The 23,717-nt window shown below is 44.6% G+C and overlaps 1 protein-coding gene across 12 annotated transcripts in view; it reads right to left on the minus strand.

Annotated features, from left to right (window-relative positions):
• MAP4 (microtubule associated protein 4) overlaps positions 1–23,717 on the minus strand; it is a 250,361-nt gene that overhangs the window by 180,878 nt on the left and 45,766 nt on the right. For 10 of the 12 annotated variants that reach the window (XM_075923035.2, XM_075923033.2, XM_075923037.2 and 7 more), the window contains exon 2: positions 18,334–18,385. The gene's annotated coding sequence lies outside the window, so the exon portion shown is untranslated. Of the gene's footprint in view, positions 1–18,333; positions 18,386–22,926; positions 22,999–23,717 lie in introns of all 12 variants that reach the window. The other 2 variants (XM_075923029.2, XM_075923027.2) reach the window with 1 other exon arrangement.

A 23,717-nucleotide genomic window follows, 5' to 3' on the forward strand; every position in this document is an offset into this window, starting at 1 on the left:
ACCATGCTCTTTCCCCGTTGATCCTATGCACAAATAAATACGTAGTGTTTTCACTACTGTCAAGCATTCTGCAGCATATGTTGGGAACTAATACAAATTATTTTCCAAACACTAGAGTTTTATTAAGTAACAATCATTGAATTAATTCTGTCAACGTTCAAAGCAAATATATTATTAGTTTAATAAATGGATAAGGCAGAGCTTAGAAAAGGGGCAAGAATAATCACACCCACGTTAGCTACGCATACAGCAAGCATGAGTTATAGGGAGCGGCTATCCTAGAGTTTTCCATGGACTGCAAAGGGAGGCGAGCCTGGAATTGCTGAACCCTTAGATCCATACTCTGCAGCACTACTGCTGAAGAAACCTGATTGATTACACCCCGACACATCTCCCTCTCCTTTTCCAGCTGGAACTCCTGATCCTGTCTCCTGCCTGCACTCTTGCTTGCCCACTTTCCCCAGGGCATCTACAGAATTCGTCCTCCAGCCACTGTGTTCACAATCTGATGCAGTACTGGCTTGCAGGCGCTCACTGAACATAGCATCCCAAGTACTCCTCTTTCTCCTCCTTAGGTAGCTCAAGCATTCTGTGGTCTAGAGGGGGAACTTCAAAGCCACAGTGGCTGCAGCTAAAGATAAAGTCCAGAGAGCTATCACTGTCAGTATAGTCACAGCAGAAAGTGAAAGTCAAGATTGGGATCTTTCCCATTCCCTTGCTTCCCCTAAAGCAGGGGTGTCCAAACTTTTTTCAAAGAGGGCCAGATTTGATGAAGTGAACACGCGTGAGGGCCGACCATTTTGCCTGACATTCTTTGAACCATTAAAATTAAATGCCAATTAACTATTTTATGCAAAGTTTATTGCAAACGGCATACTTTTCATTTCGTCACATGGATGACAAATCTAAACAGGTGTTAAATCACTCTGCCTTTCATATCTGAAGGCCAGATGAAAAAAAAATCCAGGAAGCTGAAATATATGTCAGGAACATTGTAAAGTACATTACATATTATTGGTAATAAAGGTTGTCTGTCAACTTTTAAGTTAAAAAAATATGAACAGGAACATAACACCAAGTATACATGTTGTGTCCAAATATATTTATAACTGATTTAGACCAACTGACATTAACTGAGATTTTACAATGTATTCATCTCAATACATATGATTCGTTGGGGGCCTTAAAAAATAGATATTGCCAAATTACCTGGGGGGCCGTATTAAACCAGAACACGGGCCGCAATTGGCCCGCGGGCCGGACTTTGGGCATGCCTGCCCTAAAGTTTTGAACAAGCCATGGACACTCCCAGCACCAGCCTTGGTGAGTGTAGCCCACCAGGGATGAGGGAAATGAGGGAATTACTCAGCTCCTTGATGCTATGCATAGTGCTATCCTGGCAACATTTACCACAGACAGCGGTAACTGCAGCAAATCTCACTCCTGAGGAAGAAAGGGACGGAGAGCACAGCTGCAGCTAGCAGCTGAGTCCATATGCTGCTAGCCAGGATGCTGGCGGGCACGAAAAAGGGTCCTGCCACAAGAGGAAGAAATAAGGCTGCCAGGCCTAACAACCTTCAGGAGAAGATTGCAGGGTATCTCCACTGAAGTTTCATCAAGATCTCTCAGGAGGATTCAAGAGACATCCCTATGAACAAACTACTCAACACGCCCCCTCTCCGCTACTTAACTCTAGAGGAGAAAAAACAAGCAGATATTCTACCCCTCTGTTATATCTCACCACCTCTTCTAGCGTAAGTAAGTGAATGAAAAGTCAATAGCTTTACCGTGCTAAATTGGGGGCATCATTACTGTAATGGGAAATAAACGGACACTTACCCAAGTATCCCTTCACCTCCATCAGGCTCTCCTAGGGCTGAGTGCCAGAACTAATTAGACTGTGATGGAGCCTCAAACATGTCCTGGCTCATGGCAAAGTTGGACCCCCGGCCCCCATCCTAGTTACATGTCCCTCCTCCTCCATAGCCCTGCTGTTCACATCAGGAACCTGAGACACAAGCTGCTTGAAGAGATCCTTGGTGGTATTGCAATGGTGATGGGCTCTGCCGTTTACGGCAGAAGCTCTTAATAAACATGGCAGATCTGCAGCTTAGCCCTGATCAACTGTGGGCCTCTTCCTTTGCAATTGGATATGCCTACCTCAGTTTCCATGCTGTCACACAGCACTGCTGCTTATCCCGGTTTTACCCCTTCCCTTGTAACCTTGCACAGTCTGTTCACAGATGGCCACGTTTCTACATCTCGCGGGTACTTGTGCTCACACAGACTCTTCTCCCCACAAGCCCAGAAGGTCCAATATCTTGTGCGTATGCCAGACCAGACAGTGTTTTAAGCATGTAACTGGCATGGTCAAGCTGGGCAGTTAAACACCACAATGGAGGAATACCAGGTGTGCGCACCAAAACAGACAAATAAGGAGAAGGCAAGTGGGGGAGTGCGGCTTCTGGTGTTTGACCCCTTGGGCTGTGGAGTGCACAAATGCAACCAGAGCGGTCACTATCAGGCATGCTGGAACAGCTGTTGGAGAACTAGGGATGTGAAATATCGATCAACTGAATAGTCGAGTAACCTCAAATTATCAGTTACTCAACTATTCTGTAGTCCCCAGGGGTGGGGGCGTTTGGGCCCCACTCCCAAGGAGCCCCCTGCCACTCCGCGGGGGAGCCGGTCCATGAGGGGAGCCAGTTAAAAGCCAGCTCCCCTCACGGACCAGCTGCCTGCTGTCCTGCTCCCTCTGATAAAGGGGCAGCAGCGCGGGGTGGCATCAGCCCCTGTTCAGGGGAGGGTCTGAACTCCTGGACCCAGCACGAGCTGGAACTGAGCCAGGCTGCCTGCCCACCCAGCTCCTAACACACTTTAAATGCAGAGCCACAGCAGGGGTAGGTCCCAGACTTCTTGCAAGCCAGGACTGAGCTAGGCTGCTGACCAGCCTGCTAAAAAAAAAAAAAATGTACTGGTGGTGGAGGGGTGGGAAATGCATGTAGTCTATAGCATTAACCTATAAACCTTTGCTTATCGGTTAATCGAGAACACTAGTACATCCCCATGGAGAACTGGGAGTGTTAACATAGGTAACAGTTGTATTTGTGCCGAGGCAACCCCAGTTCCTTGATCATAGCTAAACAACACTTAGGAAGATGATTTTACTATATCGGCATATGGAAGTTTACATTAGTGAGACACAAAATTTAATTGTAGATGTGCACAATCAAGTCAACAAGATCGTCTGTGTCACCCTAACTTTGTAGCATAGCCCAGACCCTTACGTCACTGCAGTATCTTTACTCTGGGCTCAGTTTTGACACTGATGTGATACAACCATTTGTTTTCCCTTCAGCGCACTCCACCCTCTCCTTTAAATTTAGTAGTTAACTGTTCACACGGAACGAAACCTGTGGTTGTAAGAACAGAAACAGTTCTTCCATAGTTCCCATTTCTCCTGTCACAAGTCAGCTTTACTGTAGCCTGCTGAAATAGAAGCAAACAGTAAGTCATCCCTCCTCCGCAGCACTATAAAACCATATCAGTCTTCTCTGAAAAGTGCCTCATTTCATTTTTTATAAAAAGGAGTTAAGACACTGCATACCTTTTTAGACCCCATGCACAGGTAATTCCTATTTATTTCTAGTAGGTTTATTAAATATACTACTACAGCTACAATGGTAGCTTACAGTAAGCAATATAGGAATTTGATTCCCAAAATGCAGGGCTCCCTGAGGTTAAAGACCTTAACAAGCCAGTATCATGATAGCAACTCTTAGAGAGCATGTATAATTTGCATATTTGGAAACATTTATGTTTACAGACTATCCATTTAAAAGGTGTCAACTGAAATACATTATAGTCCTAATAACCTTGACAGCATCCTTAAAAACGTGAGGCCATTTCACCTGAACATGATTTTGGCATCTAACTTCATAAAAGATTTTGTTTACATCAGCGGGGATACTGAATTATGCGGGGATACTGAATGATCAGATAATGCGACACTGCACAAAGCACACTGAATTGCCTTGAAGCAAAAAATCTGACAAACGAATTCATGGCACTCAGCAGGATCCAGATCTAAATCAGGAAGTCATGTCACACAGGGTAAGGCCTACCACAATCACAGCTGTTGAATGACAGTCTCCTTTCTTTCACATCCAGAGTCCTTCGGGAAGACATCTCTTTCCGAACAAGTCTAGGTTCTTTTTACCCCAACTGCCATAACCAAACCAACAGCCTACCCCACGGTCTTGTACAATGGGAGTTTGCGCTGTGTGCCTCTTGGATCCTCACAAAAACTATACAAGAATTCAAACTGGCAATAAAAAGTTTAATTTGAACCATGACAAATCAAGGTGGTTTAAATCTGTGCAGTTTATTCAGGAAGTGAGAAACAGCTTCAATATGGTTCTTTGGCACCAGCTCCAAGCGCAATCTTACAACTTTTAAGAAAGTCAGCACTGAGAGAACAGACACGGCAATAAGAAAGAATCCAAAGCCTGCATGACTTTGACGAAAGATCTACCCACTTCCAGCTATGAGTGGTCACATGGCGAATACTTTACATTCTTAAAGAAACAAGGGTCAGTCAGCATGTGAAGGAATCCTAATGCTCCCTTGGTTCAGAAGTCTGGCCAACCAGCAGAAGTGTGTAGCAATGCAGATGTGCTAAGTCCAACTCCATAATACTCTCACTGTACAAAGCTACAGGAAGCAATATGCAAGGCTCCACACTATATACGGCACGTGCATTGTACCACTCGGCAGCCCTGTTGATTTGGCATAGAGAGCTGTATGGAGAGTCACACAGCTGGAGGGGGCCAACAGACTTGCCAGGCCCCTGGGCAAAGTGAGGTGGGGCACCAAGCTCTCCAATCACAGAAGGGGGGCCTCCAGTGGAAGTGGCGGGACTGGGAGCAGACAGCCCTCAGCACCACCTGGAGTGCACTGCACTGCACCCAGAGCAGACTGCCTGGCACACCAGCAGCCATTTAACGAGCCCAATGCACCAGATGCCGCCACTCTTGCTTAGGCCCTTTTGAATCACCAGGGTCCAGGGCAACCTCCCTGTCAGCAGGCCTGGGCCCATCTCATCTGAGGCATGAGATTTTTTTTTTTTAAAGGAACTAAATATAACAGAACACCCCACTCAACACTAGCAGTATGTGGTAGTTGGTCTTGATGCAAACCTCAGTTCACTTCTATCTCTAATTAGTGCCACACATCAGATTTTAAATCTGTCATTCTAGCTTTTCATTTGATAAACATGTTTTCATTTAATGAAGTTGTAATTAATCTTGTCAAGAGACTTTCAAAGCAAATGGAATACAGATGGAACCAGTGTTTCCTCATAGCGTTATTGCTCAGTTCCCTTTCCTGGTTACAGATGTCTGATCATTAGAGCCCCACACAGATACAACATTCGTATCTGTTTCTGATCTGCAAACATGGTATACGGATAATGTATTAGTCAAAAGCCATGTCCATAAAGGAGCCACATCTTAATATATTACTGCCTCCTGCCTCCTATTGCTCCTGTACCCCCCCCCCCCCCGGTGAGTCACCATACTCCCAATTCCTGCTCACTCCCTTGCTCTTGTACCTCCCTCACTGTTCAGACACCCTTCTGCCATCCCACTCCTGCACCTTCCCTCCTGGCCCCAGGCTGCTTGTGAACCCACCCTTGCTCCTGGCACCTTCCCTTGCTCTCACCCCCTCCCCTCTGGCCAGATACCCTATGCCCAGCTTACTCCTGCACACTACCTCCCACTCTGACTTCACGCCCTCACATCCCACCCAGATCCAAATCCTGCAGCCCTATCCCACTCACTGGCAGCCCTGTCCTGCAAACTGAACCCCTCATTTTTGTCCCCATTCCAGAGCCTAGGGGTTGTGCACAAAATCCACCAACCCCGGAGCCCCTGAAGAGTAAATCCAGCCAGTAAGAAGCCCTGAACCTCAGACTCCCTGCCCCTCCTCCTTGCCCTGTGGGGCTGGAGTGCCAGAAGAGTGAGAGGTCTCAGTTGGGGGCCACATCAGTGAGGGTTGAGAGTTTCTGGAGGGGTGTTTTTGGTTTTCAACTTGAGTGGTCCCCAAATGATTTTTCTGTGGGTTAGTGGCCCACAGAATGTTTGGGGGAATCCAAAAAAAAAAAAAAAAAAAAGATTCCCCACCCTGCCACAAAAAGAAAATATTGAAACCTTTTGTGCTGGACATAGATTAAGTGCTTTAGCTTTCTCATATTGGTTTATCTAATTCATTTTAAATAAAGTAAAATATTAATTTCACAGTTTAATATTTCCTTTCTTATGCTTAAATTAAACTGTTCTCCCTAGCTGCAGCACTAGCAAAATGGCTTGTGGGTAATTATGTAATTAATGGCAAATTTCCATTAGCAACTGGTAGTCCAAGGAAAGGTTTGCATTGAGCCAGGTGGGCCACAGCTAAAAATTGAGAACCGTTGATCTATGGGATCGGCTGCAAACTAGACTTTCAATTTTGCAGCAATACAGAATGCCAGAAGAAATTCTGCAACATCTTCATTTAGTGCTTTGAAATGCTGATTTTCAGAGACTTAAGTAGAAAAATGAAATTACCATGGCTGCCCATGTTACCTCGAAAAATTTCATTTCAGGTTGCACACACATTTTCAGATTTCAATGTATTTGTAATGATAAACTATAGAAATCGTCAAGGTGAAATTGTCAAGATGAAATACTTGGCAACAAGGCAGACGCAATTAGGGCTTGTCTATACCCAAAAGATGCTCTGTTTTAACTCTACCAGCATAAAGCACCGTGTAGGTTGAGGGACCAGATCACCAGCTAGGGACAAGCAATTGGCCACACCCAAGTTTACTTTGCAGGCTTTACCACAGGGCTTTATTTACTTAACACAGATGGGGAGGGCCCTCTCTGGCCTCAGGTAGCTTAATGGTCTCTAGACTTTCCTCAGCTGAAGGGGCAGGTGGAGTTTCCCCAGAGGATTTGCCCTCCCACTAGTAGCCTTCAGTTACAGCCACAGGAGAGTGTATTCCCAGACCTCCCCTGGTGCCATCTTCATGGAACCGAGTCTTCCCTTACACCCCCTAGCAGGGAATCCAAACCAATCACCAGATATTGTCCAGATGATGCCCAGAACCTGTCTTTTGGTCTCTTCTCCAGAACAGAACTGGCTGCTCTTTAGACCTCCTGGCTTTTAAAGGGGCAGACCACCTGTTATGCACCTTTAAACAATATAACTGTATCTACACTGGGGATTGTATCAATATACTTTCAGTAAAAGACACCTAGACAAAACAGGTAACACTACAAAAAAAACATTATAAAAAAACCCCACACCTCTGGATTAGAACACATAGTTGAAGGCTGACACACAGCTGGACATTTCCACTAAAACTGAAGTAGTTGTTCACTCTGAAATCTCAAGATAGTAATCACCTGAGATGAACTGAACAGTTTGCAGCTATGTTAGTTATGGTTTGAGGCTGGCCAAGGAATACACCACATTGCTTTGCATTTGAAATGTTTTCTTCATGATTGGAGCTAGAAACTTAACAACAACAAAAGAACAAAGCACAATTCTGTGGAAGCACGGAGTTCTCCAACTGCAGAATTAACAAGGCTGTGGCTATAGACCAGTGGTTTCCAACCTCTTTTATACCGCGGTTCCACAAACCCATTCATAAACTTTTGGCGTAATTTATTTGCATAGTCATTAATTATTCAAATAATGAATATGCAAATAAAGTGTTACGGGTCCACCAAAAGCCCTGGCCTTCAGAGCCACCACAAAGGGCCACCTTCAGCTCTGGCAGTCGTCACATGACGGGCGGCTGTTGCAACTGAAGCCAGGTCTTTGCAGCGGCTCTGAGGGCTGAGGCACACCCCAGCGCCCTGAGCCCCTCAGCGCCAGCCCTAAGCCCTAGAGCTCCCCACCCCTCCACTACCCTCTAGCGCCAGCCACTTACTCCAGAGTCCCCTGCACCCAACCCTCCCAGTGCCAGACTCCCAGTGCCAGCTCCCCATCCCAATGCCTGCCTCCAACCCCTTAGAACGCCCTCCCCTTCACTAGATCCTCCAGTGCCAGTCTCCTGTTTCCAAAGCCCCACTGCACCTAACCATCCCATAGGCCCCCCAGTGCCAACCCAAGGTGCCAAATATTAGCCCCACCTCCAGAGCCCCCAGTGCCAGCCCTGCCCCATAGCCCCCCAATACTAGCCCCAGCGCCCTCCTAGTGACAGCCTCCATCTCTTCAACCCCCCACACCTTAGAGTCTCCCAGTGCCAGCCCCTCAACTCCAGAGTCCCACAGCACTAGGCCCGCCCCCTCACCTAGCCCTGAGCTGCCTCCCAGCCACCAGCTAAGTGCTGCTGCCCAGGTTGCGGCTGCTCTAAGGCTGCGGTGTCAGGCTCCGCACGGCCCTCCCACCACGCAGCAAATCACTCTTCCCTTCTGGGAGGAGACCACACTCCAGCCCAGCGCCGGTTGGCTGAGAAGCAGGGAAGGACATGCCTCTCCCAACCGTCGCAGAGGGAGGGGAGGCACTGGGTAGTGTACCCCAACTCAAGACCTGCCACAGCCTGGCAGCCAGTAGTCTGCAGCCCAGCACCAGTCCGCAGACCAGCAGTTGGAACTACTGCTATAGAAGGTTTACGCACAAACTTACAGAACTCTGGTCTGCAGAGCCATCAGCTGGGTGGCAAGGCCAATGCCATCTCATCAGAATTGGGTAGAGCTCTTTCTTTTCTTATATCTGATACAGCTAGAGACCCAAATTTATAAAACGGGCTCAAGTCAACACCAGATGCGATATTAACCTGTAGGAGGAAGCAGTCAGATCAACTAGCAGAGCTGGTAAAAATGGCCAAACAATTTTACAGCTAGGAAGTAGTTTTGGAACCCTCCAATTGAATATGGCTATTCAAGTAGGAACAGCAACCAGACTCAAGTTCTTTCATTACCAGTGCTGCCTTGATTGTAGCCTCTCAAGGTTCTTGGCCTTGTGGGTTGAATTGATACCAGAGGTTCATGACCACCCTGTGTCCCATATAAATGTGTGTGTGGGGGGGGGGGGGGGGGGAGAATCTGATATGGGAAAGGTTGGGAACCACTGGTCTGTCTATATATATCAGCTTAAGGCCAGACTATTGCAACACACACAAGACTATTCCTGTAGACAACTTTAAAACATCAGCTAGTGCAGAATGCTGTGATCTTTCTTCTAGACTAAGTGGTTTAGAGTGAGCACATTGTACAATTGTTTGGTGAATGTAATAACTCTGTCCGTTTCCAAGTGCTTACTCAATATGCTGGGTCCAACGCAAGGAGCTCTATGTTGTTTTTGATCTGGCTACCACAGACTATTTCTCTCCCTATGCCGTTTTAAGACAGCCAAGCCATATTTGCCAAGTGCCTACACAGGTACTCTTGGGCTGGAGACAGGATAGATCCAGAGGATTCACAGCTGTAAAACCTGTTTCTTCCTTCTAGAGTTTGGATCAGGACAGTTTTCTGATTGTACAAGAGCATGCAAGAAACATTTCTACAGAAGCTTCCTTGATCTTGATGGTATAGAGAGGCAGGCTGTTTAATCTACTTGTGATACATAGTGTAATGTGTTTAATTTATGTCTTTCAACCTGATGCCAGATGAATAATTAAACTAGCTCTTATAGAAACAAGTGCTGATGTCCATTGCTACTCACCTTGTTTGTCAAAGAAAGCTATATTTAGGCACAAATATCCTAATTTTTAAATACTAAGAGACCAGTATCTAAAAAAGTAAATAAAGTGTTTAAAACTATGCAGCTTGCAACATTTCAGAAGTTGGTGGCACCTTTGGAGGCAGTGAGTAAAACTCAAGTCTCTCCCCAATCACAAATGCGCTGGAAAAAAATCTTCCCAAGAAAACTGGGAATAAAACATTCCTTTCATGACAAAAGGTGTGCTACTCTTCCATATCATTATTGCTTCAATGAAGTGGGAGCAACAATTTAGCATCAAGAGTTAGAGATGAAGTAGAAACAGGAGTCCATCGGGGCACCCCTGAAACTGTCAAGGGTTATTATTACCGGCAGGGCTTGACAAACCGCTGAATCTACTTGCCCGTGGTGAGTAGATTTCAACTGGTCACTCCGTGCGCCCCAATCACCAGCGCTTCGCGCATGTGCAGTGCCCATCTGGCGCATGCACGGTGCGGGGCTGGCGAGTGGCTCTCGCCAGGGTCTGTCAAGCCCTGATTACCAGTATCACCTAAAACTCCTACAATACATAAACACTCTTCTCACATCAGGATGGAAAGAACGCTTGGCACCATGTGTCCCTTTTCCAATATCAACAAGTGAAATTAGGAGAGCAAAGCAAAGCAGAGCAAATTTCTCCCCCAGCAAGGGTCTTACTGACAAATTAAGATTTACCTCAGAATCCACTGCTACATATTCCAGAATCTACGTCACCTCCAGATCCACCTGACACAAGCAATGCTGATAGACTGAGGTACTGTCTTCTTTCTTAACCCTGCTTATCTATTCCTTGCATTACAAATGAGCACTTCGATTGGACTTTCACCTTGAGAAAGCACAGCACTGAACACCAAGGAAACCGGAAGAAAGCATGCCAGCTGTAAAACAGTCAAGGTCTTCTGTCCTAGTCTGTGACTGCTTGTTTAAGCCCCCTGACCAGTGAGTCAGTACAACTAAGTATAATAAGCTCTTGCATCTACTGCCTACTATTGCGCTGGTTTAATTCTGTCTCTAGCAGGAAAATACACTTGGGGTGGTCACGTGACATTTACTCTTAAAGAGGATCATGGGGATTTTCACTTGAGCTAAATCCAGACACATGGCTGGCCAAATGCCACAAGGGTTTGGTAGACCTCATCAGTTCTGAAAAGGAAGCAGTAATGTTAGGTGCAGAAGCACCAATTAAGTAAGAAGTTAAGAGAGCGCCTCCAGGAAACACTGCTGTTCCCTCAAAGGGCTAGTGCTGCACTGAGCTCATAGCAACCTCTTGAACTACCTTAGCAGTTGCTGACCTCATTGGACAGTCATGTTGTGGGGCTAGGTGAAAGGCTTAAGAGTTGGGGGACTGGGGGGGGGGAGGAGGGACTGAATACTTTAAGGTAACAATCTTCCAGAACAGTTCCCATGCTGCACCTAGAGTGAGAACAGAGCTCTAGCAGCACAATCTTACATTCTGATTGTCCAGAGAGATTAACTCATCCCAGCCTAGTCTAGGGAAGAGAGCTTAAGTGTTTAAAACTGGGCCTACCTTATTTTGGCTGTTTTAGAGGAAAAATGCATTAGAGGTAAATTCCTGCATGTTTGAAAAAAGTGCAACATTAAACACTGGTGATCTCCAATAGGAATAATATCAGATATATACAGCTATTTATTTTAATTCTGTAAAAAAATTGGTTCTAAACTCACGTCTCAGGGAAATATATTAAAAAACAGCCGACACACTCATGAGAATGAACAATTAACATGAAAAGCATTTGGACACGGCACCACATCAAGAGGATGTACACAGGTTACAAGGGATTGCACAAGCGGGCACCGATATCTGTCTGGAGCATTTTGTCAAAGGCCTGGGGATCATTCCCAGAAACTTTTGCTGGTCACGAAGAGGCTGAAGCAGAAGAATAGCCTGAAAAGTCAAGAAATGACACCGCTTTATAGTTCAGAGAAATAGTTCTTGAGACTAGCAATCCCCTTTTGTTTATAACTTTTTAATTTAGCTAGTCTGTTTTTTTGGTTTTTTTTTCCAAAAACCAGTTAATGCTAGAGACCAATTTCCACCTTCCTAAATGCAGGCAGGAAACCAGCAGAAAGGAGGAAGGGAGGAACTGCTGCACTTCAACCACCATTGTATTTACATTTCCGTTCTCTCAACAACAAATAAATTGAATTGGGACTGAACAGGAGGCAGAGCTTGGAAAACAAAGGTTGCGTTTATTGGAGAGAAAAGGTGCAAGAGTAGGTTTGGATCCCTTTTCAGTGTTACCAAGTGGGCACTTTGAGAGAATGATTCATTTCCTTGTGGAAGTTAAAACTGCAATAACTAGGGAGTTACTGAATCTCAATGGGCAGCCAAGGTATTGTGTGCTCATAGACACAAGCAACTTCCCGTGAAAAGGAAAAGGGTAAGGCACTGGACATATTATTTTATTCTGTACAATGCAAATTGGTTAAATCATTTTTCTTAAAATAAAGGACTTCCACACATACTTTAGTAAGAAAGCTGAACCATTCCTTCACATATTCTATCAGATTACGTGTCACAATATTCTGAACATATGCATACTTTATCACATATCATTCTGTCCTGAAATTCAAGCCAGCAATCCTAGTCCATTAACTCTTTAATCATTTTTTTAAAAGCATCAATTCCTTCCTCCAAAGGTTCAAGAAATCCAGGTTACTTTTCCCTATTAGAACCAGTTGATTACTTCTTACGTTTCCTCCCAAATTAGGCAATGAAAACAAAACTAGATCATTTCTAATGAAAAAGAGTTTATTACTCAAAATGTGCACCCTACCAGCATATCACTTGACCACAAGTGCCACTGAAAACCATCAATATTTTACATTCCAAGAGGAAGCACAAAAAAAGTTGGCCAAAAAAGTTGGCCAAAAGTGCTTTATACACTTGTAAAGCCATAAAAGGAGCAAGTACAGAGAATGTGTTGGTTTCAAACAGGTCATCCTCTCAAATTTTATTGCTTTTCCAAAGTAAGACTCCAAGGCATTAAAATCCCGTTTCTACTGGGAATGACTGACTGTGAAATGATGTATTAAGACAAAACTGATTGGATTTCAATACTAAAGTAGCACAATAAGGCACTTCCTCTCCAGCAAATACTAACACTACCGGTTGCCTTCAGCTCAGCTGCTCTTCCAAAGGAAGTTCCCTTTATATATCCATATTAGAACTATGACAGAGCCGATGAACATGGGTTAGTCCTACCAGGTAAAAATTGTTTCAGGAAATGCTTTTAGCTGCTAAAAAAGTATTTGGGAAACACCTGCTTGATCTCTGTGCTTTGAAATTTTAACAGGATATATCAAAAGGTGTGACCACACCTATTGTCAACACCCTTTGAGACAGTTTCTCTTGAGTCTACATTACATTTCTAGGTTGCTCTCCATTCAAAGAAAGAGAAGGGGGAGCTTGAAAGCCTTATCTGGTAAGGGTAGGCTTAGACAGCACCCTTCTATTGGAATAAAGCCATGCAATTTGCGTAGTGCAAATTGCATAGCTTATTTCAAGTGTAAATTCAAAGAGCTTATTTTGAAATTTGGAGCTGTGTAGACAGCTCCAAATTTCAAAATAAGGCACTATTCCAACAAACCCCCCTTAACAGGAAAATAGCAAGCGCTTTTAAAGATGCGGCATTGCTATTTCAGGATACATCCTGTATCCCGAAATAGCAATGCAATCTAGACGTACCCTAAGAGAGGCCGATTAAAAGAAAAAAGTATAAATCCTAACTTTGCCCTAATTGTCTAGCATACAGCCAGGAAAATAGTAATATTCCAGACTAACTCCTGACTGCCAAGAAAAATGCCCTTATATGAACAGAATTGCTTCAGTCATTGCTAAGCAGAAGTTCAAATGGGAAAAGCTGCAGTCCGGGGAAGAGGGAGGGGTGTCAAGACTCCTGCGTCCTCTCCTCTGAGTTGCTTATATTCCTAAAACCCTGCTACAGAAAGACAAGACCCCTCCTCCCACTCTCCCTTTAACATCCAGAGCCAGAAACACTGAGTGAGAAGCATGAACTGAATTCACAAGTCATGACCACCTTCCAGCCCCTTCCCAAGCATGATAAGCCAAGGTATTAATCAAAGAGCTTTTAAAGAAGAAAAGCAGCTTAAGGTAGTCTTAACCCTGTGTATTATGGCTCTCTGCCAAGCAAATCAACTGGCTGTGTTCAAGGCAGATTGATTCAAATGAAAAAATTTAAAATCACAGATTTTAGTCATGATTTAAATCACTAAGCAGTAAACCTTGAATTTTTAAAAAAATAATTTTAAACTTGTTTTGTATTTGTACTACTTAGTTATTTTCCTAAAGAAAAATTGATTCGCACTGGTAACCATTAAAACATAGTCTTTACACACTAATTTTGGGATTTCTTTTTGCTAGCCAGGAAGATATACAGTATCTATACATGTTTATTTAAGCTGTTACATGAATGTATTTATGCAAGATGACTCATAAGATATCACTGGAAAAAATTATGATTTACTGAATGTGAATGTCACCCACAAGTAGCCCTACAGGTACAACAATGAAAAAGCCAGACAGGGCTAAAGACCTATTAAGCCAAAACAACAGACTCTGATTTAGTTTAGTCTTCCTGCAGACACTAGAGTCATGCTGTGGTAATGGCTACCACAGCTATGCCGAGACATCAGTCCTGTCACCTGGTACTAAATACCACAGAATCATAAGATTTTAGAATTGGAAGGGACCTTGAGAGGTCATCAAGTGTTCAAGTCCCCTGCACTCATGGCAGGAACAAGCACCATCTGGATCATCCCTGACAGGTGTCTAACCTGCTCTTAAAAATCTCCAATGATGGAGATTCCACAACCTCTCTAGGCAATTTATTCCAGTGTATAACCACCCTGACTGCTAGCGAGTTCACCCTGAAGTCCAACCTAAACCTCCCTTGCTGCAATTTAAGCCCATTGCTTCTTGTCTGGTAAGACAAGAATAATTATTCTCCCTCCTCCATGTAACACCCTTTTAGGTGCTTGAAAGCAGCTATATCTCCCCTCAGTCTTCTCTTTTCCAGACTAAATAACCCCAGTTCTTAAGTCATAATTTCTAGATCTTTAATCATTTTTTGTTGCTCTTCTTTGGACCTTCTTCAATTTTTCCAAATCCTTCCTGAAATGTGGCACTCAGACCTGGACACTGTACTACTCTGTGCTGATTAGGACTCAGCTGGAGATCGGAGTAATTACTTCTTGTGTCTTACAACACTCCTGTTAATACATCCAAGAAGGTTGATTGATTTTTTGTAACAATGTCACACAGCTGAATAATATTTAGCTTGTGCTCCACTATGATCCCTAGATCCCTTTCTACAGTATTCCTTAATAGACAGTCACTTCCCATTCTGTGTGTATGATACTGATCGTTCCTACCTAAGTGGAGCACTTTGCATTCGTCCTTATTGAATTTTATCCTATTTACTTCAGGCCATTTCTCCCGTTTGTCCAGATCATTTTGAATTAAAATCCTATCCTCTAAAGCAGTGTTTCTGAAAGTGTTCTGTGAAATCACTTTCAGAAACACCTTAACTGGCCACCCCGGTTTGTTTATTTACTGGCATCATGGCCACGGAGCCTTGCGACTCCCATTGGCTCCATTTCGTCCTTTGCAACCAAGGGGAGTCACAGGAAGCAAAGACCAACAAATAGCAGTTCCCCAGTTCCAAAGGCCCAGGCCCTGGTTCAGATTGGGACAGCAAAGTACACAGTCCCACAGTTAGTAAGGCCTTGGGCCCTGGTTCAGGGCGGGGCAGCAAAGCACAAACAGTCCACAGATTCAGTAGGCCCCAGGCCCCAGTGCAGGGTGGGACAGGTAAACAAACAGCTGACCACTGGCAAGAGAGAAGGGGAGACTGCCATCCAGTATGTGGGGTGGCAGGGGGGACAAGCCCTCCCTACTCCACTGCATCCCAGCCCAGAGCCCTAGCAATGGCAGCCCTGGCTGCCACTATGGACAACAGAGATTCGACCCACAAAACACTTACACCATATACGATGATGAGGTCAGCCTGACTGTTGTCAGCTGCCCCGGGCCACTTCCTAGCTCTCCCCCCGCCCTCCGACATCTTCCTGGCTCCTTAATGGCTGCAGGTTCTTGGGATCGTCATAGTCTACCCTCTACCAAGGTAAAAAGGATCTCCTCAGCGGGGGGGCCCAGCGGTTCAGGACGATCCTCAGCGTCAGCAATGGCCTCTGCTTGGGAGCTCAGGGCAGGCCTCTGCTTCCTCTGGCAGCTGGGGCTTTACTGAGCTCCTGGGCTGGGCTTTTATACTACTCGCCCGCCTCTTGACTTGCAGGGAGTTAAAGGGGAAAGACTGGGCTCAGCCCAGCCAGGCTTAGAGAGGGGTTCTTCCCTCTCAGGGTCAGTGAGTGGCCACCCCTGTTGGCTACATGCACCAAGGCACGTGCAGAGATGCACCACTAATGAAACACATGCTGCTGGCTGTGGGAGGCAGTGGGCACTCTGCTAATCAGCTGGACAGCATCTGAATGTCTCCTGGGTATCTGCCCAAGTGCTCAGCTTACAGGAAACTGCTCTGCTCTAGTAGCTAGTTAAAAGCCTTCCAGAAACAGGTGTGATATGGCATTCCACACGCTTTAGATTATGATTCCTAACAGAATTCTTCCTGACTACTCCTCCAAGATGGCTGCTGGAAACAACTGAAACTGAACTGGAGGAAGGAATTGGGCCAGGTTGCAAGGGTGCCTGGCCTGTGAAGAAGATGATTAGAACCATGTTTAGGGCAAGAACTCACATGTAACTACTTTCTTTAGCGTGTCTCAGATTGTGTTCTTTATATTTTTTTAATAATCTACTTTGTTCTGTGTGCTATTCTTTAACTATTTAAATACACATTTTCATAGTAAATAAACCTATTTCTGGTTTATAATATAACCCAGTTTCTGTAATTTCTAACTGGGAGGGGGCGAGAGGCTGTGTATATCTTCCTTCACATTGAGGAAGGAGGCAAATTTCATACAACTTTGAGTTGGTACCCCAGGTGCGCGGGGAAGGACAGTAAATGCTGGAGTAAATCCCTTAGTTTTCACAGAGCTGTCAGTGTACTTCTGCAGCTGTGGTGACCCTACCTGTGAGCTTTTCTAGAGGAGGCTGGAGAGCCTGATTTAGCAAGATACAATTCAAAGGGGGCCCAGACTGGCAGAATAGGATCTCAGCACCTCAGCTGGCATCCCACAGGTCTCGACCCATGACAAGAGGTATTCAAGATAAAACTTGTGCCACACTTACAGAAGTGGAAACAACTTAAGATACAGCTGAGGTAAATGAATTTCCAGTTTTAACAAGTCATTCCAAGTACAGTGGTTTGCCATTAAAAATCCAACATCTACCACTTAGTACCACATGAAATTATTTCCTCTTCTAATTCTATAGTCTGAGATACCTCAGTAATCACTGGGTGATAACAGCAGGTAAGTGTGGACTTCGATGGCAACCTCTTATACTAATTGTGTGCATCATGGGTTTGTTTGGTTTCTCTGTAATGCTTTGTGGGTGAAGACAGGAAGAAACATACTGTATTAACCAAATACCTGCAAGTGAGAAACAGCAGAAGTTGAAAAAAAATAGGCAACATTTTACAAAATGAAGGTACTTAGCAGTTCAGTTAGCGATTGTCACAGGTATACTCCTACATTACAGCCTATGTGCTTCTCAGGGAAAACAGGAGTCAATGGTTACAGACTTCCAATTTATTCTTAATTATTGGAAAGGCAAAGGGGCTCGTGAAACAGCTATGCTCACCACCTTAATCATCCTTGGGCTACGAGCACCACAATAAAGCAATCTGGCTACAAAGCACCTTATGTTATTCAAGAACAGCAAGCATGGCATTTGAGCCTAAGGTAGCAATGAGATTCACTTTTGTTAATTACTTCTTCCAAACACACTACCAAGCTTGGTCAGACTTGCCTTTTACTCTGCAAAAGAAGGAATCATGACCAAGTGGGTGTCACACACTCTGCATCAGCAGAACAAACAGATAATGGAGACTGGACAGGCTTGAGGTAAAGCAGGAAAAAAAACTGGTAGAAGAAACAAGAAAGGGGAGAGATTCAGCCTGCCCAAAATTACATCATTTGGGCCACATTTAGACTCCATTATCTAAAACCAAGCAGATGCAGGTGTCAAGCAATAAAAAAAGCTTCAAAGTCTGAGAACCTGACCAAAACAAGGGAAAATTAAGATCTTGCATGGAAGAGGGAAGGATTTCACATTGTTACATTCATGCTTTCAGTGCATATTCATCCTGCAGACACACCCATGGGAAGGTCCAACACACAATGCCAAGCATTAGGATTTACAGATTCTACCATTTCATCCCCAATCAGCTGAAGCAGCTGGACCTGCCTGCCAAACTTTGCTTCTAAATTCCTGCCCAGGAACCTAAGCAGTCTCCAAACACAATATGATGGCCACTTTTTCCAGCTGAAGTTTGAGTATGCATACACCAATGATTCTGCTTCCAAACTCTGTGGATGTCGAATATGTAAATGTATCTTTAATGAGAGAGGATTCCATACCTTGAAAGTAGATGCTCCCTTTGTGTCTCCTTAATTTCCACAAATTGTTTATCTGTAAAATAAATGATATCACAGTTAAAAAGGAACCCAGGATTATAAATAACTATTTTGATGTCACAGATACTTTGATCTTTTATCAGGGCTGACAAGTCCAAATTTTAGTCCATGGCTTTGTACAAGCTAATTCACTGGAAAATTTTACTAAATTTTAATTTGCTGTTTTCCATTTCTGTGGCCTAGAATCCTCTTGCTTGATGTACCCCTCAATGACAACACAAAATAAAACAGACATTAAATTACTAAACCCAGCCCCGAACACTAGCCATAATACTTTAGGAAGCAAGTTGTACAGTAGCCTCTATTAAAAGGCTAGATTACCATTGTTCAAGTCATTCATAAAGATAGAAGGAACCACTGTCATCTAAACTGACCTCCTACAAAACACGCATCACAGGATTTCACCAAATTACTTCCTTTCTCAACTAGAATATCTTTGTTGGGAAAACATGGAACCTTGATTGACAGCTCTAGAGATGGAGAACCTGCCACAATCAATGGTTAGTTATCCTACTAAAAACTTGCACTTCATTTCAAGTCTGAATTTGTCTGGCTTGAGCTTCTAGTGCCTGGATCTTGGTGCACCATTGTCTGCTAGACCAGCGGTTCCCAACCGCTGATTTTGCCTGATGGCAGTGCGGGGGCTGAGGCGGCGGCTCCCATCCTCCTTCTACCCAAGTAAGATGGGTGTGGCATGGAGTTAAAGGGCAAAGGGGTGTTGCGTGAGGGCATGGTGGGGTCACGGGGCAAGAGGGTGTTGGCATGGACTCTACAGGTCAGAGGTTAAAAGGTCAAAGGGAACAGGCACAAGGGTGGGAGTCAAAGGGTGTTAGGCACTGGGGATCAAGGTGCAAAGCCTCGGGGGAAGCCGGCAGCGGGGAAGCCCAGACGCGCCGCGGCTGTCCCTCTGCCAGCGTCCTCAGAGGCTTTGCTCCCCGTCTCCCTGGTCTGCTGGTCTCCAGCAGACCAGGGAGACAGGAAGCAAAGCCGCGGAGGACCCGGGCGGCGGGACCGCGGTGCGTCTTGGTCCGCCGCCCGTGTCTTCCTGGTCTGCTGGGGGGGGGGGGGGGGGAGGGCCCAGCTAGTACGCCCCCCCCCCCCCCCAGCAGACTAGGCTTTTCTCCGGATGCCTGTGGCAGAGCAGCTGGGGCGCTGCCGGTTGGTCCCGCAGCGCCGCTCTGGGCGCTACTGGACCAACCCCACAGCACCCCAGCTGCTCTGCCCCAAATGTCCTGATTCAGCCGCTGCTGGTCAGTTTCAGCAGCGGCTGCATCAGGACGTCTGGGGCAGAGCAGCTGGGGTGCTGCTGGGTTGGTCCAGTAGCGCCAAGGAGCGGCGCTACTGGAGCAACCCAGCAGCACCCCAGCTGCTCTGCCCCAGGCATCCCCAAGTCACCTGCTGCTGAAACTGACCAGCGCTGACTACAGGAAGCCCGAGGCAGAGTTGCTCTGCCCTGGGCTTCCTGGAATCAGCCGCTGATCAGTTTCAGCAGAAGCTGACTTGGGGACGCTTGGGGTTCTTAAGTTGATTCTGTATGTAAGTCGGAACTGGCGGTCAGTTTCAGCAGCGGCTGAATCTGGACACCAGTTCCGACTTACATACAGATTCAACTTAAGAACAAACCTACAGTCCCTATCTTGTACGTAACCCGGGGACTGCCTGTATTGCAGTTATGAATTAATAAAGTACAGAGACTAAATTAAGGTCCTGGATTATATCTTGGCCCGACTGAAATAAATGGGACTTTTGCTGCTGCCTCCAATGGAACTAGGATTTCACCCATTTTCTCAGGTAAAGATACATTTGCAAGAATTTCTTGCTGTAAAAACTGCACTGAATGATAATCTTCAATATAATTCAAATAATCTGTCATATTGTGCCCCTTTGCACTTAGCGGCCCCAAAAGACCAAATTCTTCCATTGCGAAAAAAATTAAGCATTAAAGCTTTTTTGTTCTAGGCCAGAGGCTCCCAAACTGTGGCTGATAACTAGCGGTCCAGAGAGAGCTTTTTGGCCACATAGTGATAAGGATGTAAGAGTATAGTCCACTAACCAATTAACAAATAAGCAAAAGCTTATTACTTAATACTATCAACTATACACATTTAAATGCAGAGGCGCAGTGGGGGAAACCTACCCCCGCTATGGCTCTGCATTTAAATGTAGTAGGAGCTAGGTGGGCAGGCAGCCCAGTTCAGCCCCGGCTCAGGGACCTACCCCCACTGCAGCTCTGCATTTAAAATCTAGTCCCTGCCCGCCCAGCTCCTACTACGTTTTAAATGCAGAGCTGCAGCGGGGGTAGGTCCTGGACCTGGCATGAGCTGGGACTCAGCGCTTTGTCTTCCCTTATCGACTAATTGTGTAGTTGATAAAAATTCTAGCAACTACACGATTAGCAAATTATGCACTTAATATCCCTACATGGTGCTGACTCTTCTTGTTTCCAGGTGAAGCAAGCATAACAAATATAAAGAAAGAAGATGCAAAACAGTAAACAAAGTGTGATCACCACTTTTAGAAAAGAATGTCTCTCAAAGTAAAGAGAGCTAAAACACACATACTTTCCCCAGCATTTCATTTCTGTGTAAATGATTTCTCAAGTTGCCACAGATGTATAGGATTGTTAATGAGGAGAGAAGTGTCCATGTGACAATCTACAGCAGGAAAAAATGTGAGGCGCTCTAGGCAGCGTGATCACCACTCTGCATTTCATGCCCCTGCTCAGCATTTTTTCCCACGTGCAGGGCTCAAAGTCCCGTAAGTCAATGTTGTCACAGCAGGTTATGCAATTGGGTATATGTGACACTTTAGGTCTCTTATAGAATTGCATTTTAGGCATAACTGAGGAACAGCCGCTCCCTGTCTCCAGTCACAGAGAGCAGGAAAGGGATCATATGACCAATTGATGAAACGCCAGTTAGCGCTAAAGGGCATTGAAATATTTGTGGCATAGTTTCTCTCAGTCACTAATTGGTAAAGCTATTATCCAAAGGATTCTAAGATCTTTCAAAGGGCAGAATTCTTATTTTTATGTAAGTAATGCCTCTCCTGAGATAACTAACCATGAACAATTGTTTATTTCTGTTCACCCCTCAGGTAGTGATAAAAAGGAATTACAAATTTGTCATTCCACCCCAAAATTGAAGGACATTTTCCCTAATTCCAACCTCACAGAGAGCTGAAATCTTGTAGATAATGGTTATGCTTTTATCAGACTCGCCCATGTCTATGGGAAATCAGATTGAACCTGTTTAAGAAAACATACCAAATGTTCTTTCAAAAGCTACAATAATTTTGAAGCAAAGCTAATAACTTAATTGAATCAATAAATTCCAATTTGTAGCTCTGCATATAATGGGTCAGATAATCAGAATAGCTTCATTGACTTCAATGAAGCAGCATCATTTTACAACTGAGTATATGACCCAGTGGCAACATCTAGACTGCTTTCCTCTTTCAAAAGAGGAAATTCAAATAAAGCGCTAATTAGCATATTCTCATGCTTCTTTGCATATCCTCTTCCGATCTTTTTTTCGGAAGAGGATGTTTTTGTAAAAAAAAAAAAAAGCAGTCTAGACAAGATTTTTCGCACAAAAACCCTCTTTTTCAAAAGAACCCTGTAAACCTCATTTTTTGAGGAAGAAGAGTTTTCGAAAAAGGGAATTTTTGCGCAAAACCCGATCTAGACTGCTTTTTTTCTTCCCCGAAAAAACCTCATCCGAAAAAAGGATAGGAAGAGGATATGCAAATGAAGTGGGAGAATATGCTAATCAGGGCTTAATTTGAATTTCCTCATTTGCATTTCCTCTTTCAGAAGAGGAAAGCTGTCTGGACATAGCCACTATCTCTACTTATATATAAGGTCTGTGAAGGAGCGTACTAGCCCTCTAAAGATCAACCAGGGACTGAAAGCCTGGAATAATTAGAGCCCTGCAAATTTATGCATATCCGCTTTATATCCACAAGTATCCACATCCATGTGGATATCCACAACTCAGTTTTGCAGATATGGATGCAGATAGAAATTTTTTATCAATGCAGGGTCTCTGGAAATAATCAACGAGATTGCCAATTCCACCTGGGACTTCCTTATTTAAACAAAGAAAAAATTGAGCAGGGGAGATACGTTAGAGACATCTAGCTGACAAATGAGGGTGATTTCTCTCCAGCAGGTTAGCCTGGCCAAGCACAAGAACTCTCTCAAGTTTTGGAGACACAAGCAGGAAGTCTGAGGTAAATAATCCATGTTGTTTTGGTCTCCTCATCTAAAAAAACAGACTCTGAAAAGATGCACTTCGTATGGAAGTGTTTTTATATGAGGACTAGGGATGTGAACGGTTAACCAATGGAACGGAGGGAGGGACATAACAGAGGTCTATAGAATCATGAATGGTGTGGAGAAAGTGAACAGGGAAGAGTCGTCGTCCTCCCCTAACCCTCCCCCCCCCCCACACACACACACATATAACACAAGGACTATGGGTCACCCAAATAAATTAATCAGCAGCAGGTTTAAAAACACACATAAGAAAACACCTTTTCACAGGTTCCGCAGGCAGCTTGTGGAACTCTTTGCTAGGGAATGTTGTAAAGGTCAGAAGCATAAGCCTGGTTTAAAAAAAGAACTAGGTAAGTCCGTGGTCTATAGGTCCATCAATGGCTATTAGCCAAAATGGTCAGACATGCAATCCCATGCCCTGGTCTTCATAACCCACCCCCTTGCCAGAAGCTGGAGGGTAGGAAATAGACCACTCAAAATGTCCCTGTCACGTTCATTCCCTTGGAAGCATCTGGCATTGGCCACTACCAGAGAGAGAATACTGGGCTAGATGGATCTATGGCAGCTCTTAGGTTGGGAAAAGTGGACTGAACTAACTCTCAAGCTTGGAGGAGAACTGGGAGCTGGAGCAGACAGATGATTCCAAAGAAGTAAAGAATGATTCCAGCCTGGTTGGGATGAAATGTGGCTTCTGGAGCTGGTTATTTTTACTGCAACAATGGAGGATAATAAACCAGCGTAATATTGAAGAAGAAAGTCTCTAGAAAAGCAACCTAAGGATTACCTCAGCAGATCTACACTTGCCTAAAAGGGGTTGCTCCAGGTCGGACACACCCATTTATAGCATCCAAAGCTTGCTAGGTGCTTTCCACTCAAACTCTTATGGTGCACTTATTTGATCTTGCCTTTCGTAGGTTGAACTCACAGAAATGTGTACACAGAAGAAGAGTATAAAAATCCTACAGTAGACGCTCATTAGTTGCCACATCAGTGCCCTTTTGCTATATTGCTCCAAAGCAGCTGTTGCTGTTATGGGGAGTGTCAATAA

Source organism: Pelodiscus sinensis, chromosome 2 (assembly GCF_052426305.1).
Source record: "Pelodiscus sinensis isolate ZL-2025 chromosome 2, ASM5242630v1, whole genome shotgun sequence".
NCBI lineage: Eukaryota > Metazoa > Chordata > Testudines > Trionychidae > Pelodiscus > Pelodiscus sinensis.